At 36.8% G+C, this 18,204-nt stretch overlaps 1 pseudogene; it reads left to right on the plus strand.

Moving 5' to 3' along the window:
• Positions 1 to 15,366: 15,366 nt before the first annotated feature.
• Positions 15,367 to 17,005, plus strand: LOC144311737 (dnaJ homolog subfamily A member 1 pseudogene; annotated as a pseudogene).
• Positions 17,006 to 18,204: the final 1,199 nt, after the last annotated feature.

Raw genomic sequence — 18,204 nt, forward strand, 5'->3', positions numbered from 1 at the left:
TTTTTATGATATAAAATCACCTTTAAGTATCTTAGGACTATTATTATAAGTGCAGTTTTATAGCACTGCAGATGTGTCAAGGCATCGAATAATACAAATGCCAGATAAGCCAATTTATTCTCTATCAGGAAGATATAGAAACAGCATTTTAAATGTCTGTGTAAATTAAGAGTTGTGGAGTTTTCTTCAGTATGTAGTTTAAAAAACTTCACCATGTGTATTCTTTCTAGGTCACCAAAGATTTGTGTGTGTGTGTGTGTGTGTGTATGACTGTAAATCCCAAAGGCCTTTGTTCTTAATCTCTTTGCTGATTCTATAGCTTTTGAAATTGATGATCTCACCTTCTTGAACTACTTTACTCCATTGGCTTCTGTGAAATAATGTGCTACTTTTCTTCCTGCATCCCCGATTAATACTTGTTTCCTTTGCTGGCTCCTCTTTAACCACTGACACTTCCACACTCTAGTTTTTGGATCTTCATCTTCTTTCATATGTATTCATTTTTCAACTATGCTGATGACTTCCAAATCTCCATTTCCAGGACTTTTCATCTAATCACTGGCTCTTTCTATATACCTTTCAATGTATTCAAATGCATTCTTTGCTGTTAACTGCAAACCCAACATGTTCAAAGGTGAACCCATAATCTTCACCACACATCTATCAGTTCTTAGCTGGGACTGAAGGAAAGAAGTTATCTTTAATTTATACCTTTCTTTGACATACATAATTTTGTAAGTAAGTCAAAGCAAATGCACATTTTAGGGGAATTTTTTTAGGATTTTATTTTTAATTATTTATTCATGAGAGACACAGAGAGAGATAGGCAGAGGCAGAGGCAGAGGGAGAAGCAGGCTCTATACAGGGAGCCAAATGCAGAACTCGATTCTGGGACCACAGGATCACCACCAGAGCTGCAAGCAGGCAGGCGCTCAACTGCAGAGCCACCCAGGCGTCCCTAGGGGAATTTTTAATACAATTTTACTTCCATCTAGGTACATTGCTACAATAAAGTTATTTAGAGGAATTCTCTATTGCAAAATCATTTCCAGCCTGGTCTTGACCCACTACTTTTATAAAGTCTCTTCTGCTCAGAAAACTGCGACAGCTGCTTATTTCCAATCAAAGTCAGGGTAGGTGGAGATGGGGTGACTGAGTGACAGGCAATAAGGGGGGCACTTGAAGGGATGAGCACAGGGTATTAAACTATATGCTGGCAAATTGAATTTAAATTAAAAATTAAACCAAAATGTCAGGGTAGGTCCCTGGAGGTGGGTTTAAGGCCTCTATTACATGAGCCTAACTAAGCTGTCCTATCTGCTTCTTTTTAGTCTCTTCTATACATCCTTTCCCTTCCATCAGGAAAGACTTGATTTTATTTTTCTTCAGTGAGTACACCAGTCTCATTCTGAACTCTGTGCCTTGTTGGTTAATTTGCCCGGCATCTTCCCTCATCCTCTTCAGCTTTGCGTCACCCACCCATCTCCCAAGTTCCAGACAGGTCCCACTTCCTAATGACAGTAGTCCTCCACAGATGGGGTCTTCTCTGAAGTTTAAATATGATGTAGAGGGTTTCTTCCACGGGACACCACTGAATCATATTATTAAATATATTTTAGATTGGGAATCTCCTGAGGCAGGATATGTGGTTAATAAATACTGTGCAGAAAAAAAAATACTGTGCCGATCCTGGCTCCTAGCTCAATGTACACAAAATAGGTGGTCAATAATTAATTGCTCATTGACTGATCTGTTTTTCAGATTTTCCAGTATTTTATACTATGTTAATATCCCATCTGGTCATTTGAAAAACTAAAGTGGCACCTTACAGCTTTAAGGATAAATGCAATTATGTTCTCTTGTTTAGTTAAGACTATAGCTTTCCAGTTCAACTTTGGGAAAATATAATAAACCTTAAACCCTTGATTTTTTTAATTAATGGAAATAATTTCACGAGTCTGGCCCTAAGTTTATCCTAATTTATTAACAGGAAACACCTGAGACTAATTGCTTTCTGGCCTACAGAATCTTGCTTTATTATTTGTTTAGACTTTTCCACTTAAATACAGATACAGCTTTGATAAATGTTATAATCACTTGTGTTTAGAAAATATAGCACTTTTTGTTTCTATGGCTGGCTGAAATTCTTTAATTAAAGGTTATTTTAATTTGGAAATTCAAGATGTTATGAATTAGGTTCTACTGTACTTACAGGAGAAAGAAAATATTTGAAGTGCCATTCTGGGTGTTCTGTAAGCTCTGGAAAAAAATGCCCAATATAATCTTAATGTAGTCATTAAACTGAAACTTGTGGATTTACAGAAGTAAATTTCTACTTTGCAGCTGTAGCTGAATAGTTTATATTCTTCTAGATTTTTCCAATTAAAGTTGTGTTACTTACAGTTTTAGATTTTTCAGAAATATCTCACATTGAGTTGCATATCTTTTGCATATCAAAATGAGTTCAGATTGAGATCCTTGTTTAATTCTTGCTAATTCAACATAGGAGTAGTGATTCTAGCTGCCAGTTGTTATAGGGTTTGGGGTGGGAGTGAAGGAAAAAAAAAACAAGGTAAGCCAGGTGTCATGGAAGCAACTCTTAGCTCTCTCATAAAGCAGGATAGCCCTCCCAATAGAATCTATAGCTAAATAAGAGTGAGTGTGACACATTATCTGCAGGCTGTGACCTTACATTATTAGATCAAGTTACTGCTCAGTAGACGGACGGCATTTTTGGTGGCACTTTAGTGCACTTCTCAGGATTTCCACTTTACACTTGGCAAGAATATACTCTAGACATACCTAGTTTTGTTTGGTTCTGTTTTATTTCTTTGTTTTTTTTCACAAGATTTGGTGGTGAGACACTGAATGAGAATCTGAACCTCCCTGCATGAAAGTCGCTTGATAGGTCTGATGTAGAGAAACCTCTATTAGAAAACTAATTACTAGTTATACTAATAGTACACAAATATATGCTACCTGAAAAAAGCTGAACACATTAGGGATATAAATAAAGTCTATTTTGAGAACATTATTTTCAATTCTAGCCTCCTATTTTCTTCCTTAGAAATATAATTATTAGCTTAGGGTATGAGCTTTTCAGTTAATTTATGTGCATACATATGCCCTCACAAAAATGCATAGTATTGTTTTATAATATTTCTAACAACTTAATGAGATATGATTCACTGATCATACAATTCATTCATGTAAAGTGTACAATTCAATGGCTGTGTATATTCACAGAATTTTGCGTCTATCACTGCAACCAATATTAGAACCTTATCCCAAAAAGAAATCCCATGATTTTGCCAATCCTGTGATTTTGCAAACCCTCAACCCCACCATTTCCCTCAGCATGAGGCAACGACTAGTCTCCTCTCTGTCTTTGTAGATTTACATATTTTGAATATTTCATATTAATTATACCATACAATACAAAATCCTTTGTGATTGGCGTCTGTCATTTAGCAGTTTTCAAGGCTCATTCATGTTGTACCAAGCATCAGTACTTTATTTCATTTTGTTATTGACTACTATTCTATTTAATGAATATGCATTTTACTTATCCATTCATCAATGATGGACATGTGGTTGTTCTTACTGTTTGGCTATTATGAATAATGCTGTTGTGAACAGTCATGTACAAATTTTTGTGTGGACATATATTTTCTTTTTTATTTTCTGTATACCTAGGAGTGGAATTGCCAGGTCATGATGGTAACTCCATATTTAATCTTTTTAAAAATTATTTTATTTATTTATTAGAAAGAGAGAACACAAGCAGGGGGAGCTGCAGGCAGAGGTAGAGAGAGAAGCAGGGAGCAAGGAGTGCAATGTGGGGCTCAATCCCAGGACCCTGGGATCATGACCTGAGCCAAAGGCAGATGCTTAACCAACTGAGCCACAGGTGCCCCTCTGTTTAATTTTATGAGGGACCATCAGATCTTTTCCAAAGTGGATGCACCTCAAATTACAATGTTGTATATCTGAAACTAACATAGCATTGCATATCAACTATATCTCAATAAATAAAAACTGAAAGACAGAAGAGGGAATATATCTGGCATGTTAGTATAATAAAGAGAAAAGTGCAAACAAAACAAAACAAAAAAACCAAAGTGGATGCCCCATTTTATATTCCCACCAGCAATATATGAAGGTTCTGATTTTTCTATGTTCTTACCAACACTTGTGATTATCATAATTGCATTCTTAAAACATAATATCACAGTTTCTGGTTGTTCTATAATTTTCCTTTCTTACTTAGTTTATATTTGTTTAATAGTTGTAAGTTCCTCCATTCTAGATATGCAATAATATTTTTCGCCATTCTTCTTTCTATAGATTTTCAGTTTTTTTCCAATTTTTCACTGTTAAAAATGATATTGCCTGTACAGTGAACATCCTTGTACAAGGCAGTTTTGGGGTTTTTTGGTATATATGTAGCATTTCTTTAGGATAGAAAATGAGAAGCTAAATTACTGGTACATAGAATATGCGAAGTCTTTACTTTTTTAATAATGATTTTATTTATTAACTCATGAGAGACACACACACACACACACACACAGAAGCAGAGACACAGACAGAGGGAGAAGCAGGCTTCCTGTTAAGAGCCCGATGCGGGACCCACTCCTGGGATCACACCCCAAGCTGAAGGCAGACACTCAACTGCTAAGCCACCTAGGTGTCCCATGAGGTCTTTAAAATATATGCCCAAATGGTCAAAATATATTGTCAAAAGTGGTTGTTTAAAATACAGTTCTGCTAGCAGTGAAGGAAGGCATCTGTTCACCATGTCTTCACCAATGTGTCACTTTATGAAACTATATTTTCATAAATTTATCTTGTTATCTCAATTTCCATTTCCCAGATCACCAGCTATTAAACATCATTCATGTTTATTGAGCATTTATTTTATTTATGATCATTGCCGGGTTTTTTTCTATTTCTTATTGATACGTAGGTATTAAAACATTTGCATACCCATCCTTTATCTATGATATATTAGTTTGTTACCTACCTTTTAATTTAGAAATAAACTTTAAATTTAAATATAACCAAATGTATCAACTTTTCTGTAATATTTTGCTTTTTTCTCCTGATGATTATTCCTACGCTAAATTTATAAATAGAATTTCCTATGCTTTAATTCTTTTATAGTTCTATGTTGAATTACTTAAATCATCTGAGACTGATATTACTAAAAGGTATGCAGTAGGGATCTAACTCTTTTTAAGGATAGACTATTCAACATAATTTAAAAAACTGTTTTGGGCAACTATGGTATGCCAGGCATAGTTTTAGATAATGAGACTCCAGTAAAAAGTATGGCCAAGTTGCTCCTCCCAGAAAGCATACAGGCTAGCCATTTTTTTTTCAATACCATTTACTGAATAGGCTATTCTTTCTCCACTAATATGAAAAATCAAATTTATCACATTTTAAACACACACACACACAAATACTGCAGCCATGGGAACATACCACTCAGATCTGCTGCAGAGCAGAGTCCATTGACAATCCATGCTGGCAACCCTCAGGAGCCACCCTACTCCCCTGGGCAACTCCCAGTTGTCCTAGTCAGTGACTGAGCACAATAATGGTACTGGCACAAGCTCATTTCTATGAGTCACAGGACTTCTCAAATGTGCAACTTTGGCTCAAAAGACTCCCAGTTGCCTTGCCTGAAAATTCACTAGAACATGTATTAGAATGCTACTGTAGGTGAAAGACTCTCCCTACCCAAAGTCTCCTTCATCCTTTCCTTTCCCAGATTCACGATTACATAAAGGCTTTCCCTACATAAAGGTGTCTGCACAGACAGAAAGGCTACTAGCTCTGCTCTTGCCAGGATGAGGTGACAGGGCAAGTATCCTGACAGATTAGCTGAGGAAGCACTGCTTGTGAAGATGTACGCCAGAGCTCAGGGCAGTGAGCTGTAATAAGCTCAGTACAATCCATTTGCACCTCTCCCTGCCTGTGATGATGTCCCCTTTCTATTAAGTGAGGGGTTTCTCATTATTCTGGAATTACCAATAGCATCTACCATATATAGAGTTATCAGCTACCCCTTCATGCTGTGGTGGGTGAGTGAACTTCCCACCTGCGTCAGGATGAAGATTGTCAGCAAAATGCCTTTGAAACAGGGAATGAACTTTCAAATTATAATCTAAATTGATTTTATCACTTCTCTCAACCCATTTTTCCACATAGTCCCTAGAATATTGTCTCTTAAATATTTCTTGAGTCGGGACGCCTGGGTGGCCCAGAGGTTGAGTGTCTGCCTTTGGCTCAAGGCATGATCCTGGGTTTCTGGGATCAAGTCTCACATTGGGCTCCCTGCAAGGAGACTGCTGCTCCCTCTGCCTGTGTCTCTGTTTCTCTCTCTCCGTGTCTCTCATGAATAAATAAATAAAATCTTTAAAAGAAATATTTCTTGACTCTCTCCCTCAGTGGGAATGGCCTTAAGACTGACATTTTTCCTTTGCCTCAACTATGAAAAAATTTGTAAACCGGAGTGTTGGCCAGCAGTCTGCTCCCCATTTAATCCTTCCACCTCTTTTCTGACAATCTACTTTTAAAAATAACAAATCTGTGTTTGTTTTTTTCCTCAGCAGTATTCCACCTATGTCATAAAGTCCGGACTTCACTGAAAGGCTTTTCATGATGGGGCCCATGCACTATTCTCTAGCCTCTGTGTAGAGACTGTTTTCTCAGACTGAATGTTCTAGCATACCAGACTCTATTTCCCCAACCACAACACATTGTTTTGGACTCACTGTTTTGCATATGAAATCATCTGAACCTGAAATATTATCTCCTTATGCCATCTGCTAATGTCCAATGATATAAATTTTAAAATAGGTATATAATGGGATGCCTGAGTAGCTCAGTGGTTGAGCATTTGCCTTCAGCTCAGGGCTTAATCCAGGGGTCCTGGGATCGAGTCTGTGGGGGAGCCAGCTTCTCCCTCTGCGTATGTCTCTGTCTCTCTATGTGTGTCTCTCACGAATAAACAAATAAAATTTAAAAAATATATATATATATGCATTATACTAAATCAAGAAGGGATGAACAGTGTATATGATAAATTAAACCTTATTTAAAAAGTGGTTTCTACTTTAATGAACTCTGTGAATTACTTGGATTTCCTCCATTGGTAATTAAAAATTATACCAATATAAGTTCTAAGTATATTCCCACTCTGTCTTCTCTATCACATCTCTAAGTTTCTATATAAAATAACACCATTAAATAAATACATAAGAGGAACTATGGCTTAGTATTGGGAAAGCCTGTGTTTAAATGCCGGCTTTTCTACTAATTCTGTGACTCTAAAGCTCAGTTTTCTAATCAAAAAATGAAGTTAATGTTGGCACCTCATCTAGAGGGGCATGGAAATGAGGCAATGCATATATACGGTGTATCGTGCTTCGTACAAAGTAGGAACCCTATAATATTCAATAGCAAGATAGGCCACTTAGAAGGTTTATCTTTTAAATTTTATTTGATCTCCAGGCTTTGCATTTGGTGACTTTGTACTTCATCAGCTACCCTAAATATCAACTCTTGCTGCTCTAGGTTTGGTGTTCAAATCAGCAACATCCAGAATCTCACAGAATTTTATGAAGATGTAGATTCTTAGGCACCACCAGTATTCCTGAACCAGAATCTGCATTTCAATAAGATCTCTAGATGATTTATATGCACATCACAATTTGAGAAACACTAAATTTTAAAACATGTTTCTCGTAAACCTTCTGTTTTGTTTGTATACAGTGCACCTAATGACTACACTGAACTAACTGTTCACTACATATTCTCCTGACAAACACTATCATACAGTTGTAGGAATAGGTTTAAATATAGCAAAACTATGATCATCATATATATCAAATATCATATGTAGATGCAGAAATGGTGGACCTATTGGTGATGGACTGTTTGCCACATTCATCATCATGTAGTCCTTTAGGATCACACTCTGTTATTGCCCTAGTTGCACATCTTGTAGTCAGGCTTTAGAGGCCCCCAGATTTCTGAGATACCTAATATTATTCCTAGGTCAATGTTGTATATGTCTTTTTAATGCAAATTACTGTCATATCTTAGGACTTGTTCTGAAAAATTATGCCCTTTGTTACTTTGAGACAAAATTTTCATATAGGCAAATGAGTTTTATTTTATTTATTTTTTTTAATTTTTATTTATTTATGATAGTCACAGAGAGAGAGAGAGAGAGGCAGAGACACAGGCAGAGGGAGAAGCAGGCTCCATGCACCGGGAGCCTGACGTGGGATTCGATCCCGGGTCTCCAGGATCGTGCCCTGGGCCAAAGGCAGGCGCTAAACCACTGCGCCACCCAGGGATCCCTAGGCAAATGAGTTTTAAATGTAAAGTTCAGTGATGTGCAGGACTATCCAAGGAAGACTTGGATCTCATTTTCAAAATACATGTAAACCTAAAGAAGTCATTAAAGGCTACAATAATGTTGGTAGGAATTACCACATTATAATTACCACATTATAAATTACCACATTATAATGTTGGTAGGAATTACCACATTATAAGTGAATTGTAATAATAAATTATAAAACATCATTTTTTATCTAATTGGTGCAGTTTATTCTTAATCCATAGTTTACAATTAAGTTTACTTTGTATTATCTTGAAGAAAGCATAGGGTTATTGAATAAGAGATTGTAGCCAAGCATTTTTTTTTTAATTTGAAAACAGTTATGTACTTTAAAATACTCATTTATTTGCCATGCTTTGGAAAATCATTCACCCATTCAAAGCCTTAAAGAGCTAATAAAATTCCTTTTAAGTGGAACATCCTTGAAACTAACAGAGCAATATAGTTTTTCCAAATATGCTACCATAATTTAAATTCTAATAATTTAGACCACTACTCTTCAAATTATGATGGTCATTCAGGTTTTTATGTACATTTATTTTATTTTATTTTATTTTATTTTATTTTATTTTATTTTATTTTTGTACATGCATTTTAATATTCTACTCATAAGTTAGCATTTATAAAAGGTATTTTTTTGGGATCCCTGGGTGGCGCAGCGGTTTAGCGCCTGCCTTTGGCCCAGGGCGCGATCCTGGAGACCCGGGATCGAATCCCACGTCGGGCTCCTGGTGCGTGGAGCCTGCTTCTCCCTCTGCCTGTGTCTCTGCCTCTCTCTCTCTCTCTGTGTGACTATCATAAATAAAAAAAAAAAAAGGTATTTTTTTCTTGTTCTTTATCTTTTGCAATACAGTTTTTATAAGAGAAGAGACAGATAATATGTTGGAGATTAAGTCGTGCTTGTGTATGGTATGTGTTTCCCCTGATTTTTGTGATAAAAGCTATGTTTTGAGGGGACTGTGTGAAATGAGAGAGTAGGCAAAGATGGTTTAAGACGGTCCATGTCTCCTTTTTAAAATCCTGGCAACTACCAGGGTGGCACCTTCCAATGGAGCTGTGGTCTTCTTCTGTAGCACTTGCAGCCTGAGGACAAGCTGTTTGGGGTCAGCCAATTAGGGTGACCGTTCTTTGAAAGACTCGGTAAGGATGTGCTTAAGGCTGTCACTGAACATTCCACAAGCTTGCTTATTTCTCTCTGGGGCTGTACATCTGTGTTGTTTTGTGTTCAGGTCAAGTTGTTCTCTGTAACAAGGTCATGTTTTCTGACTTCTTTGTAACTTGCTGCCTTTATGGTTTTGAGATTGAAGTCACAGAAGAAGTGGCTTTGCTGAGTGAGTGGCCTGTTTCCTTGGGGAACAGGCAGGAGATGGGGAAGGCCAGAAGCAGTGAGCCAGCTCACTCAAAACAATGCCGACTGACCTTGAACTCTGAGAATTTACTTTGCATGGTGCAGGGAAATAACAGAGACTTGATCACAGTGTAACAAGAATTTTTGACAAAAGGGTGTTTGTTACAAAACAGTAAGTTCTACCCTTCAGACAGTCCTCTTTAAGAAGTCTTCCATAAACTAGCAGAATCCATTTTCCAATTGCAAACACTCCTGTGACCACCTAGAAATAGGCAAGCAAACTTTTCTTTTAAAAAGAAATATGACTGTGTTTTCAAAGAAAGCACACAATATGAATAGAAAATAAAGAATAAACACAATTTTAGGTTGCATAAAACATTTTGAAGTTCCGTAGAGTTTGAGATTTTCTTTAAAAGATTTTATTTATTTATTCATGAGAGACACGCACACAGAGAGGCAGAGACACAAGCAGAGGGAGAAGCAGGCTCCCTTCAGGGAGACTGATGTGGGACTCGATCCCCAGACCGTGATCATGCCCTGAGCCGAAGGCAGACGCTCAACCACTGAGCCACCCAGATGTCCCGAGTTTGAGATTCTTAAATTAGTGGAATATTTTTTATCCTCAGATTTAAATAGCACATACATATTTTTCTCTATTATAATACCTCCAAGATATTTTTAAGTGCTGTATGACATTTGAGATACTTTACCTAAGTGTGTGAGTGCTTCTTTGACTATCAAAGCCTGGATTCTGATCTTAAAAGCAGAGAAAGTATATGTAAGAAAAAAGCAGAAATAAAAAAAAATTTAAAGAGAAGATTTATGTCCCCCTAAGAAGGTAAGTGCTCACTATATGAAAAAGTTTAGGATTTCCCCCAAGGAAGTCAGTCTACCAATTGCCACCATCACAATGTGCAGACCTACTCCAGAGGTTGGAGACAGTAACCCCAAATGGTCCACACCTGAGATGTGAAACAATGACATGAAGTATGGCTAACATATGTCCCATATTAGTTTCTTATTTCTAGTCAAATGAAATCATCCTCTCTAAATCTAAGACCTGTTTGTGATAGAATAGTTTTGCCAATCTCAGGGGCCTCTGGGCCTACATTTATCCAGATGTTTAGGTTTTTCTAACAGATGGTCCTCAAAATTTTATTCCTATTTCAGTTGCTGCTGCCACTTTAAGTGTTTCCTGAAGATCTTTAGCACACCCTTCTAAGAGTTTCATGGCACAACAGCCAGCCATCCAGGGCTTTTTAGTTGTGCTAGTCACATATTCATATAAAATGCAATGAAATATAGACTGATATAAAGTACTGAGATATGAACTCTTTTATTTATAAATATGTGCTTACATTTCTAAAAAGTTCATATGTTTAATGTTAGATCACCTCTACATAGATGAAGTATAATGAAGAATTATAACAAATGTATATTGCAAAAGTGTTCATTATACATTTATGAAAACTTTGGTATTCCAAACAAATAGCTTGATTAATGAGCTCACGATCCATCCCACCACACTCTTAGTCATTTTCAGCTAGTTTACACCATCTATTGGGTGGTTATAATCCATTAATACAGTGTTTAATTTAGACTTATTTGATGGAGGGGAGGTGCCAGCAGATCACTTAAAATTTAACAGTAGCATGTTGAGCATTGTGATAGCTCAGGCCTATTAAGGACAGAGAGCAATCAAACAATCTCTTCTCCGATTACTTTGAAGGTTTTTAAGATTTTGCTAATCCAGGCTATATAGAGTTATGTATAGGTTTCTAGTTTTCTGAATGCTCATGTTTATAGTAAGAATTTATTTTTTATTTTTTTAAAGATTTTATTTATTTATTCATAAGAGGCACAGAGAGAGAGGCAGAGACATAGACAGAGGGAGAAGCAGGCTTCGCACAGGGAGCCCTATGTGGGACCCAATCCCTGGACCCAGGATCACTCCCTGAGCTGAAGACAGACGCTCAACCACAAAGCTAGGCATCTTTATACTAAGAATTTATAATAAGAACTCCAATCATGATTTGAAATTTTTCCCTTTTGAACTGTACACATTTTTCATTCATTATCTAGGAAGAGTTCAATATTGATTTAGAGTAAAAGTTTTATTTTATTTATTTATTTGAGAGATAAAGAGCAAGAGAGCAAGCAGGGGGGAAGGACAGAGGGAGAGAGAGAATCTAAGCAGATTCTACACCTGCTGAAGAGCCAGACACAGTGCTCAATCTCATGACCATGAGATCACAGCCTGAGCTGAAGCCAAGAGTCAGATGCTCAATCGACTGAACCACCCCAGCACCCGCTACTTGCAGCAGTCTTTAGAAGTGAGGGGGGCCAGATTTGTGAATCGAATAATAGTATAAGCAGATTGGAGGTAAAAGAAAGATAATGGTGTAAAGTATGCCATTAAAGTCAGAGCTTAGGGGATCCCTGGGTGGCTCAGTGGTTTGGCGCCTGCCTTTGGCCCAGGGCATGATCCTGGAGTCCTGGTATTGCGTCCTGCATCGGGCTCCTTGCATGGAGCCTGCTTCTCCCTCTGCCTGTGTCTCTGCCTCTCTCTCGCTCTCTCTGTGTCTCTCATGAATAAATAAATAAATAAAATATTTTAAGAAGAAATAAAATAAAGCCAGAGCTTAAATGACTGAATATCAGGTCACATACAAAATGGCTCGAAGCAGAATCCAGACAGGAAATAAATGGGGAAAGAGTCGGAATATTGAAGAAATAGTATAGAACCAAATATTGATTTAAAAAAAATTGAACAATATTATTTGGCAGAAGGAGCAAATAGATAATTAAAATAAAACTTCCTAAGCCTAACCGGTTATAACTGAAAATTTTTATAGTCTTCTTAGTTTCTCCCTAGATCTTCTCCAGGTCTACAATTTGCTCATAATTGTAATCACAGTGTGAATGCATTTTTACTCTGCCACTCATATATCCTCGATCACAAGATATTTTCAAGATAGGTACGCCTGGGTGGCTCAGTGGTTGAGCATCTGCCTTTGGCTCAGGATGTGATCCCAGAGTCCCAGGATGGATTCCCTCATTGGGCTCCCTGTGGGGAGCCTGCTTCTACCTCTGCCTGTGTCTATGCTTCTCTCGGTGTTTTTCATGAATAAATAAATAAAATCTTAAAAAAAGATATTCTCAAGATATACTGCTATTATATTCATACACACTGTTTTGGTTCTATAGGACAAATTGTTAGTCTACAGCCCGCAGGCCAATTACCTGTTTTCATAAATAAAGTTTCACTGGAACACTGCCAGAGCCATTTGTTTCTAAATTCTACAGTTGCTTTTGTAGTGCAACAGAAAAGTTGACTATTTGCTACACACACCATATGGCCTGCAACCTAACAGATTTATTAACTTGCCCTTTAGGAAAAGATTACTAATGCTTCATACTATACTTTTTTCTGCATTGGACATTAGAGTTCTTTCCAAATCTTTTGCATAGTATTTAAAATCCTGTGAGTATTTATGTGCATATCTATTTATCCTTGAAAAAGTTTTTTTTTTTTTCCTAAAGAAACATACTGAGGGTTACTAAATCAAAACATATACATATTTTGGTTTATTACAGCACTGATTTCAAAAAGTTTTGTACTAATGGTTTATAGTACTTATAGTGGTTTATAATTTATACTGAGGTATAAATTACTACAGGTAGTGGTTTGGTTTATGGCATTTAATAGAATTTAGCCAATACTGAACATTCCTATGTATTTTAGTTTTTTTTTTTTTTTTTTTTTAAGAAGCAGCTTCTTTTTATTTATTTATTTATGTCACACACAGAGAGAGAGGCAGAGACACAGGCAGAGGGAGAAGCAGGCTCCATGCACCGGGAGCCCGACGTGGGATTCGATCCCGGGTCTCCAGGATCGCGCCCTGGGCCAAAGGCAGGCGCCAAACCGCTGCGCCACCCAGGGATCCCCTGTATTTTAGTTTTTAACAGTTTATTATCATTTATATAAAATTTTTATTTTTGATAATGAAAGAAACACAACATTGACAAATTTTTCAAATTCTGATAAACTGATTCTAAAATTCACCTAGAAGAGAAAAAAGACAAGATTAATCAACAAAAAAAATTTAACTGAAAAATGGATGGCAGGAAAATTTTACCTAATGTCAAAAGATATAATAAAGCCAGATTTAACAAAATGTGGTGATATCGGCACAGAGTCAAACAGATCAATTAAACACAAGACTTCTGAGAGATATAAACCTTCCAATCTTGATAATTTTGTGAATTTTGTTTTGTGAATGTTGTGAATGTAGTTTTTAAAATCTGTGGGAAAATTATGCACTCTCCTATGAATGGTATTCTAATAATTTAGACTGTCCATTAAAAAAAAGTTAAGTTCTCACTTCACACTATACACAAGAAACAAATTCTAGAGGATTAACCAGTTACACATTTTAAAAACCATAGAAATATTTTAAAATAATTATAAGGAAAAATTAACTTGGATTGGTGAAAGCCTAAATAACGAAACATAGAATACAAATATCTGAAAAAAAAAAAAAAAAAAAAAAAGACTAACAGGTTTTCCAAATTTTAAAAGAAAAGAAAACTCCTCTAAAGGAAAATAATCATACTCAGAGTTTTAAAAAATAGTAACAAAGAGAATTTGCTCAGGATCTAGTTATAACATACACGGATTAATAGCTAATATACACACACATACACACACATTAATTAACTCAGTACAGATAAAAACTTAATAACTTGTCAGAAAATTATTTGGAATTGCATTAAAATGCAAGTGCCTACCCTTCAATTTAATAATTCTTCTTCCAGATACATATTCTATAGAAATACTTACACATGAAAAGTTATAAAGTCTTGTAATAATGAAAACTGTAAATAAACTAAATCAGTATGCAATGATTAAATAAACATATGTAACATATGCATAATAGGAATTTTTATTAAATACTTTAAAAGGGCGATGTAGATTTAGATAAACTAATGTGGAAACTGTCCAACATATAATATCATGAAAAGAAAAGCAAATTAGCAGCATTATTTGGAAGAAGATCCTACTCATATAAAGTACATATACAACAAAATTACACATTTATATTACTAGGTATATTTCAGCAGTTATTCTAATCATTTCCATTTTTAGATGCACATGTATACATACACATACACCTACTAGCATATATAAAGCTATTCCAAATAGACAAGGAAAGGCAAACCTAATTATTCTTTTGGATTAATTATGCAAAAGTACTGGGGAAAAAAAACAGTCTTGGAAGTCTAGGGTTTGGAAGAAATACACTATTAAGGAGTAGCGAGAGAATGCCCATTCCTCCCACATAATACCTGCAGCAAGTACACATGATCAAAAATATTCTTTGTGTCTCTCCATCTTGCAGCCTTAAAACGTCTGTCAAATGACTTTAGAATCAATGTAAGTCTCTTCTGTCCTGTTGACCACTGTATTGTAAAGCGATTAGGATAATGTCTGTGCATAGGAAGTACACAATATTTGTCAAATGAGTGTAGTATAAAATTTACTCTTTAGGGAACTTTCCAGAATGCTTGGTGAGACACGGAGGAGCAGCGGCTGTCCAAGCTGCACCCAGCAACGCGCTGCTCCCCCACACCAGCCTCAGCCCTCTCACCAGCTGTAAAAAATGGTGAAAGAAACCACTCACTATGATGTTTTGGGGATCAAACCCAATGCCACCCAGGAGGAATTGAAAAAGGCTCACAGGAAACTAGCCTTGAAGTATCACCCTGACAAGAATCCAAATGAAGGAGAGAAGGTTAAACAGATTTCTCGAGCTTATAAAGTGCTCTCTGATGCAAAGAAAAGGGAATTATATGACAAAGGAGGAGAACAGGCAATTAAAGAAGGTGGAGCTGGTGGTGGTTTTGGCTCCCCCATGGACATCTTTGATATGTTTTTGGGGGAGGAGGAAGGATGTAGAGAGAAAGGAATGGTAAAAATGTTGTACATCAGCTCTCAGTAATCTTAGAAGATTCATATAATGGTGCAACAAGAAAACTAGCTCTGCAAAAGAATGTGATTTGTGATAAATGTGAAGGCAGAGGTGGTAAGAAAGGAGCAGTCAAATGTTGTCCCAATTGCCGAGGCACTGGAATGCAAATAAGAATTCATCAGATAGGACCTGGAATGGTTCAGCAAATTCAATCTGTGTGCATGGAGTGCCAGGGCCGTGGGGGACGGATCAGTCCTAAAGATAGATGTAAAGGCTGCAATGGAAGGAAGATACTTCGAGAGAATAAGATTCCATTTTTTAAAAATATTTTTTATTGGAGTTCAATTTGCCAACATATGGCATAATAGCCAGTGCTCATCCTGTCAAGTGCCCCCCTTAGTGCCCATCACCTAGTCACCCCAACCCCCCACCCTCCTCCCTTTCCACTACGAGAGAAGATTCTAGAAGTGCATATTGACAAAAGCATGAAAGATGGCCAGAAGATAACATTCTATGGTGAGGGAGACCAAGAATCAGGACTGGAACCGGGAGATAGTATCATTGTTTTAGATCAGAAGGACCATGCTGTTTTTACTGGAGGAGGAGAAGAGGTGTATGGATATACAGCTGGTTGAAGCCTTGTGTGGCTTTCTTTTCTTTCTTTTTTTTTTTTTTAAGGATTTTATTTATTTATTCTTGAGAGACAGAGAGGCAGAGACACAGGCAGAGGGAGAAGCAGGCTCCATGCAGGAAGCCAACGTGGGACTCAATCCTGGGTCTCCAGGATCATGACCTGGGCTGAAGGCAGACACTAAACCGCTGAGCCACTCTGGCTGCCCCCTGTGTGGCTTTCAAAAGCCAGTATCTGAAGAAAAAGAAAAAAAAAAGAAAAAGAAAAAAATCAAAAGCCAATATCTACTCTTGACAACCGAACCATTGTCATCACCACTTATCCAGGTCAGACTGTCAAGCATGGGGATACCAAGCGTGTGCTAAATGAAGGCATGCCAATTTATCGTAGACCATATGAGAAGGGTGGCCTAATCATCGAATTTTAGGTAAACTTCCCCGAGAATGGCTTTCTTTCTCCTGATAAACTTTCTTTGCTGGAAAAACACCTACATGAGAGGAAGGAAGTAGAAAAAACTGATGAAATGGACCAGGTGGAACTAACTGGTGGACTTTGATCCTAATCAGGAAAGACAGCACCATTATAATGGGGAAGCATATGACGATGATGAACATTATCTTAGGGGTGGTTAAGACCTCTTAATGGGGCCAGTGAATAACACTGCTGGCATTATAAATGCAGTAGTGAATGAATGAAGGACTATAATCATTGCTCACTACTTGCTATTATTTTTGTTTTAATATTCAACTATAGTAGTGTTTCAAAAGTTAAATGATGAATAAACTCAAATATAAAAGCTCAAAAAATGTACTCTTTAAATTACTAACATAAAATCATGTTTAGAGGCAGGATTTATAAAACTAAACTGCAGTTTGGACACTGTATACACTTCTTCATCAATCCATTAGTTCAACTAAAGTGTATGTATACATGTATGAATGTATTTATTACATCCTTATTATTAGATAAGCCGATCATGGTTTCTGCCTTCAAGACACTTATACTGCATTGGAGAAGATAGATAAAAATTAAATAAATCATAAGAAGGAAAATATTAGGTGATTAAAGTGCTTTATGGTAGATAATTATTTTTCAAGTCACCTTTGGTCAAAAAATAAAGACTTCTCTGAGAAAGTAACATGAAGCCACTGGTGTGTTGAGGTGAGAGATAATTTCACCCCCAAGAGGACATGTGGCAGTGCCTGGAAACATTCTCATTACAACCTGAGGGGAGATAAGAGGTGTGCTACTGGTACCTAACAGAGTCCAGGGATAATCCTGAATATCCTATAAAGCATGGGACCCCCTCACCCACAACAAAAAAAATTACCCACACCTTACCATTAATAGTACAGAGACTGAGAAATCCCACATGAAGCTAAAATCAATATGGTAAAAACTGATCAACCTTGAGTTGCCTGCTGGAAAAACATTCCAGGCAGAGGAAATAGCTACAGCAGGTATCCTAAAATGAGAACTTGTTTAATGTGTTTGAGAAGGGAGAAGAAATCTATCATTTTGAGAAGAGAAAGTGGAAAGAGAGGTAGAGAGGAAGCAGGTAAACACAGTTCATAGTAATATTCTGAGTGCAATGGAAAGAAAAGGGAGAGACTTATCCTATGGTTATATCATAATATATATCATAATATGCCTTGCTTTTTTTTTTAACAGAAAGAGGGAGAGACAGAGTGCTGCATGTATGAGCAGAGAGATGGGTTGAAGGAGAGGGAGAGAGAGAATCCTAAGCAGCACTGGCTGGATCTCACGATCCTGAGATCATGACCTAAGCCAAAATCAGGATCCTGATGCTTAACCAGCAGAACTACCAGGT

Source organism: Canis aureus, chromosome 4, assembly GCF_053574225.1.
Source record: "Canis aureus isolate CA01 chromosome 4, VMU_Caureus_v.1.0, whole genome shotgun sequence".
NCBI lineage: Eukaryota > Metazoa > Chordata > Mammalia > Carnivora > Canidae > Canis > Canis aureus.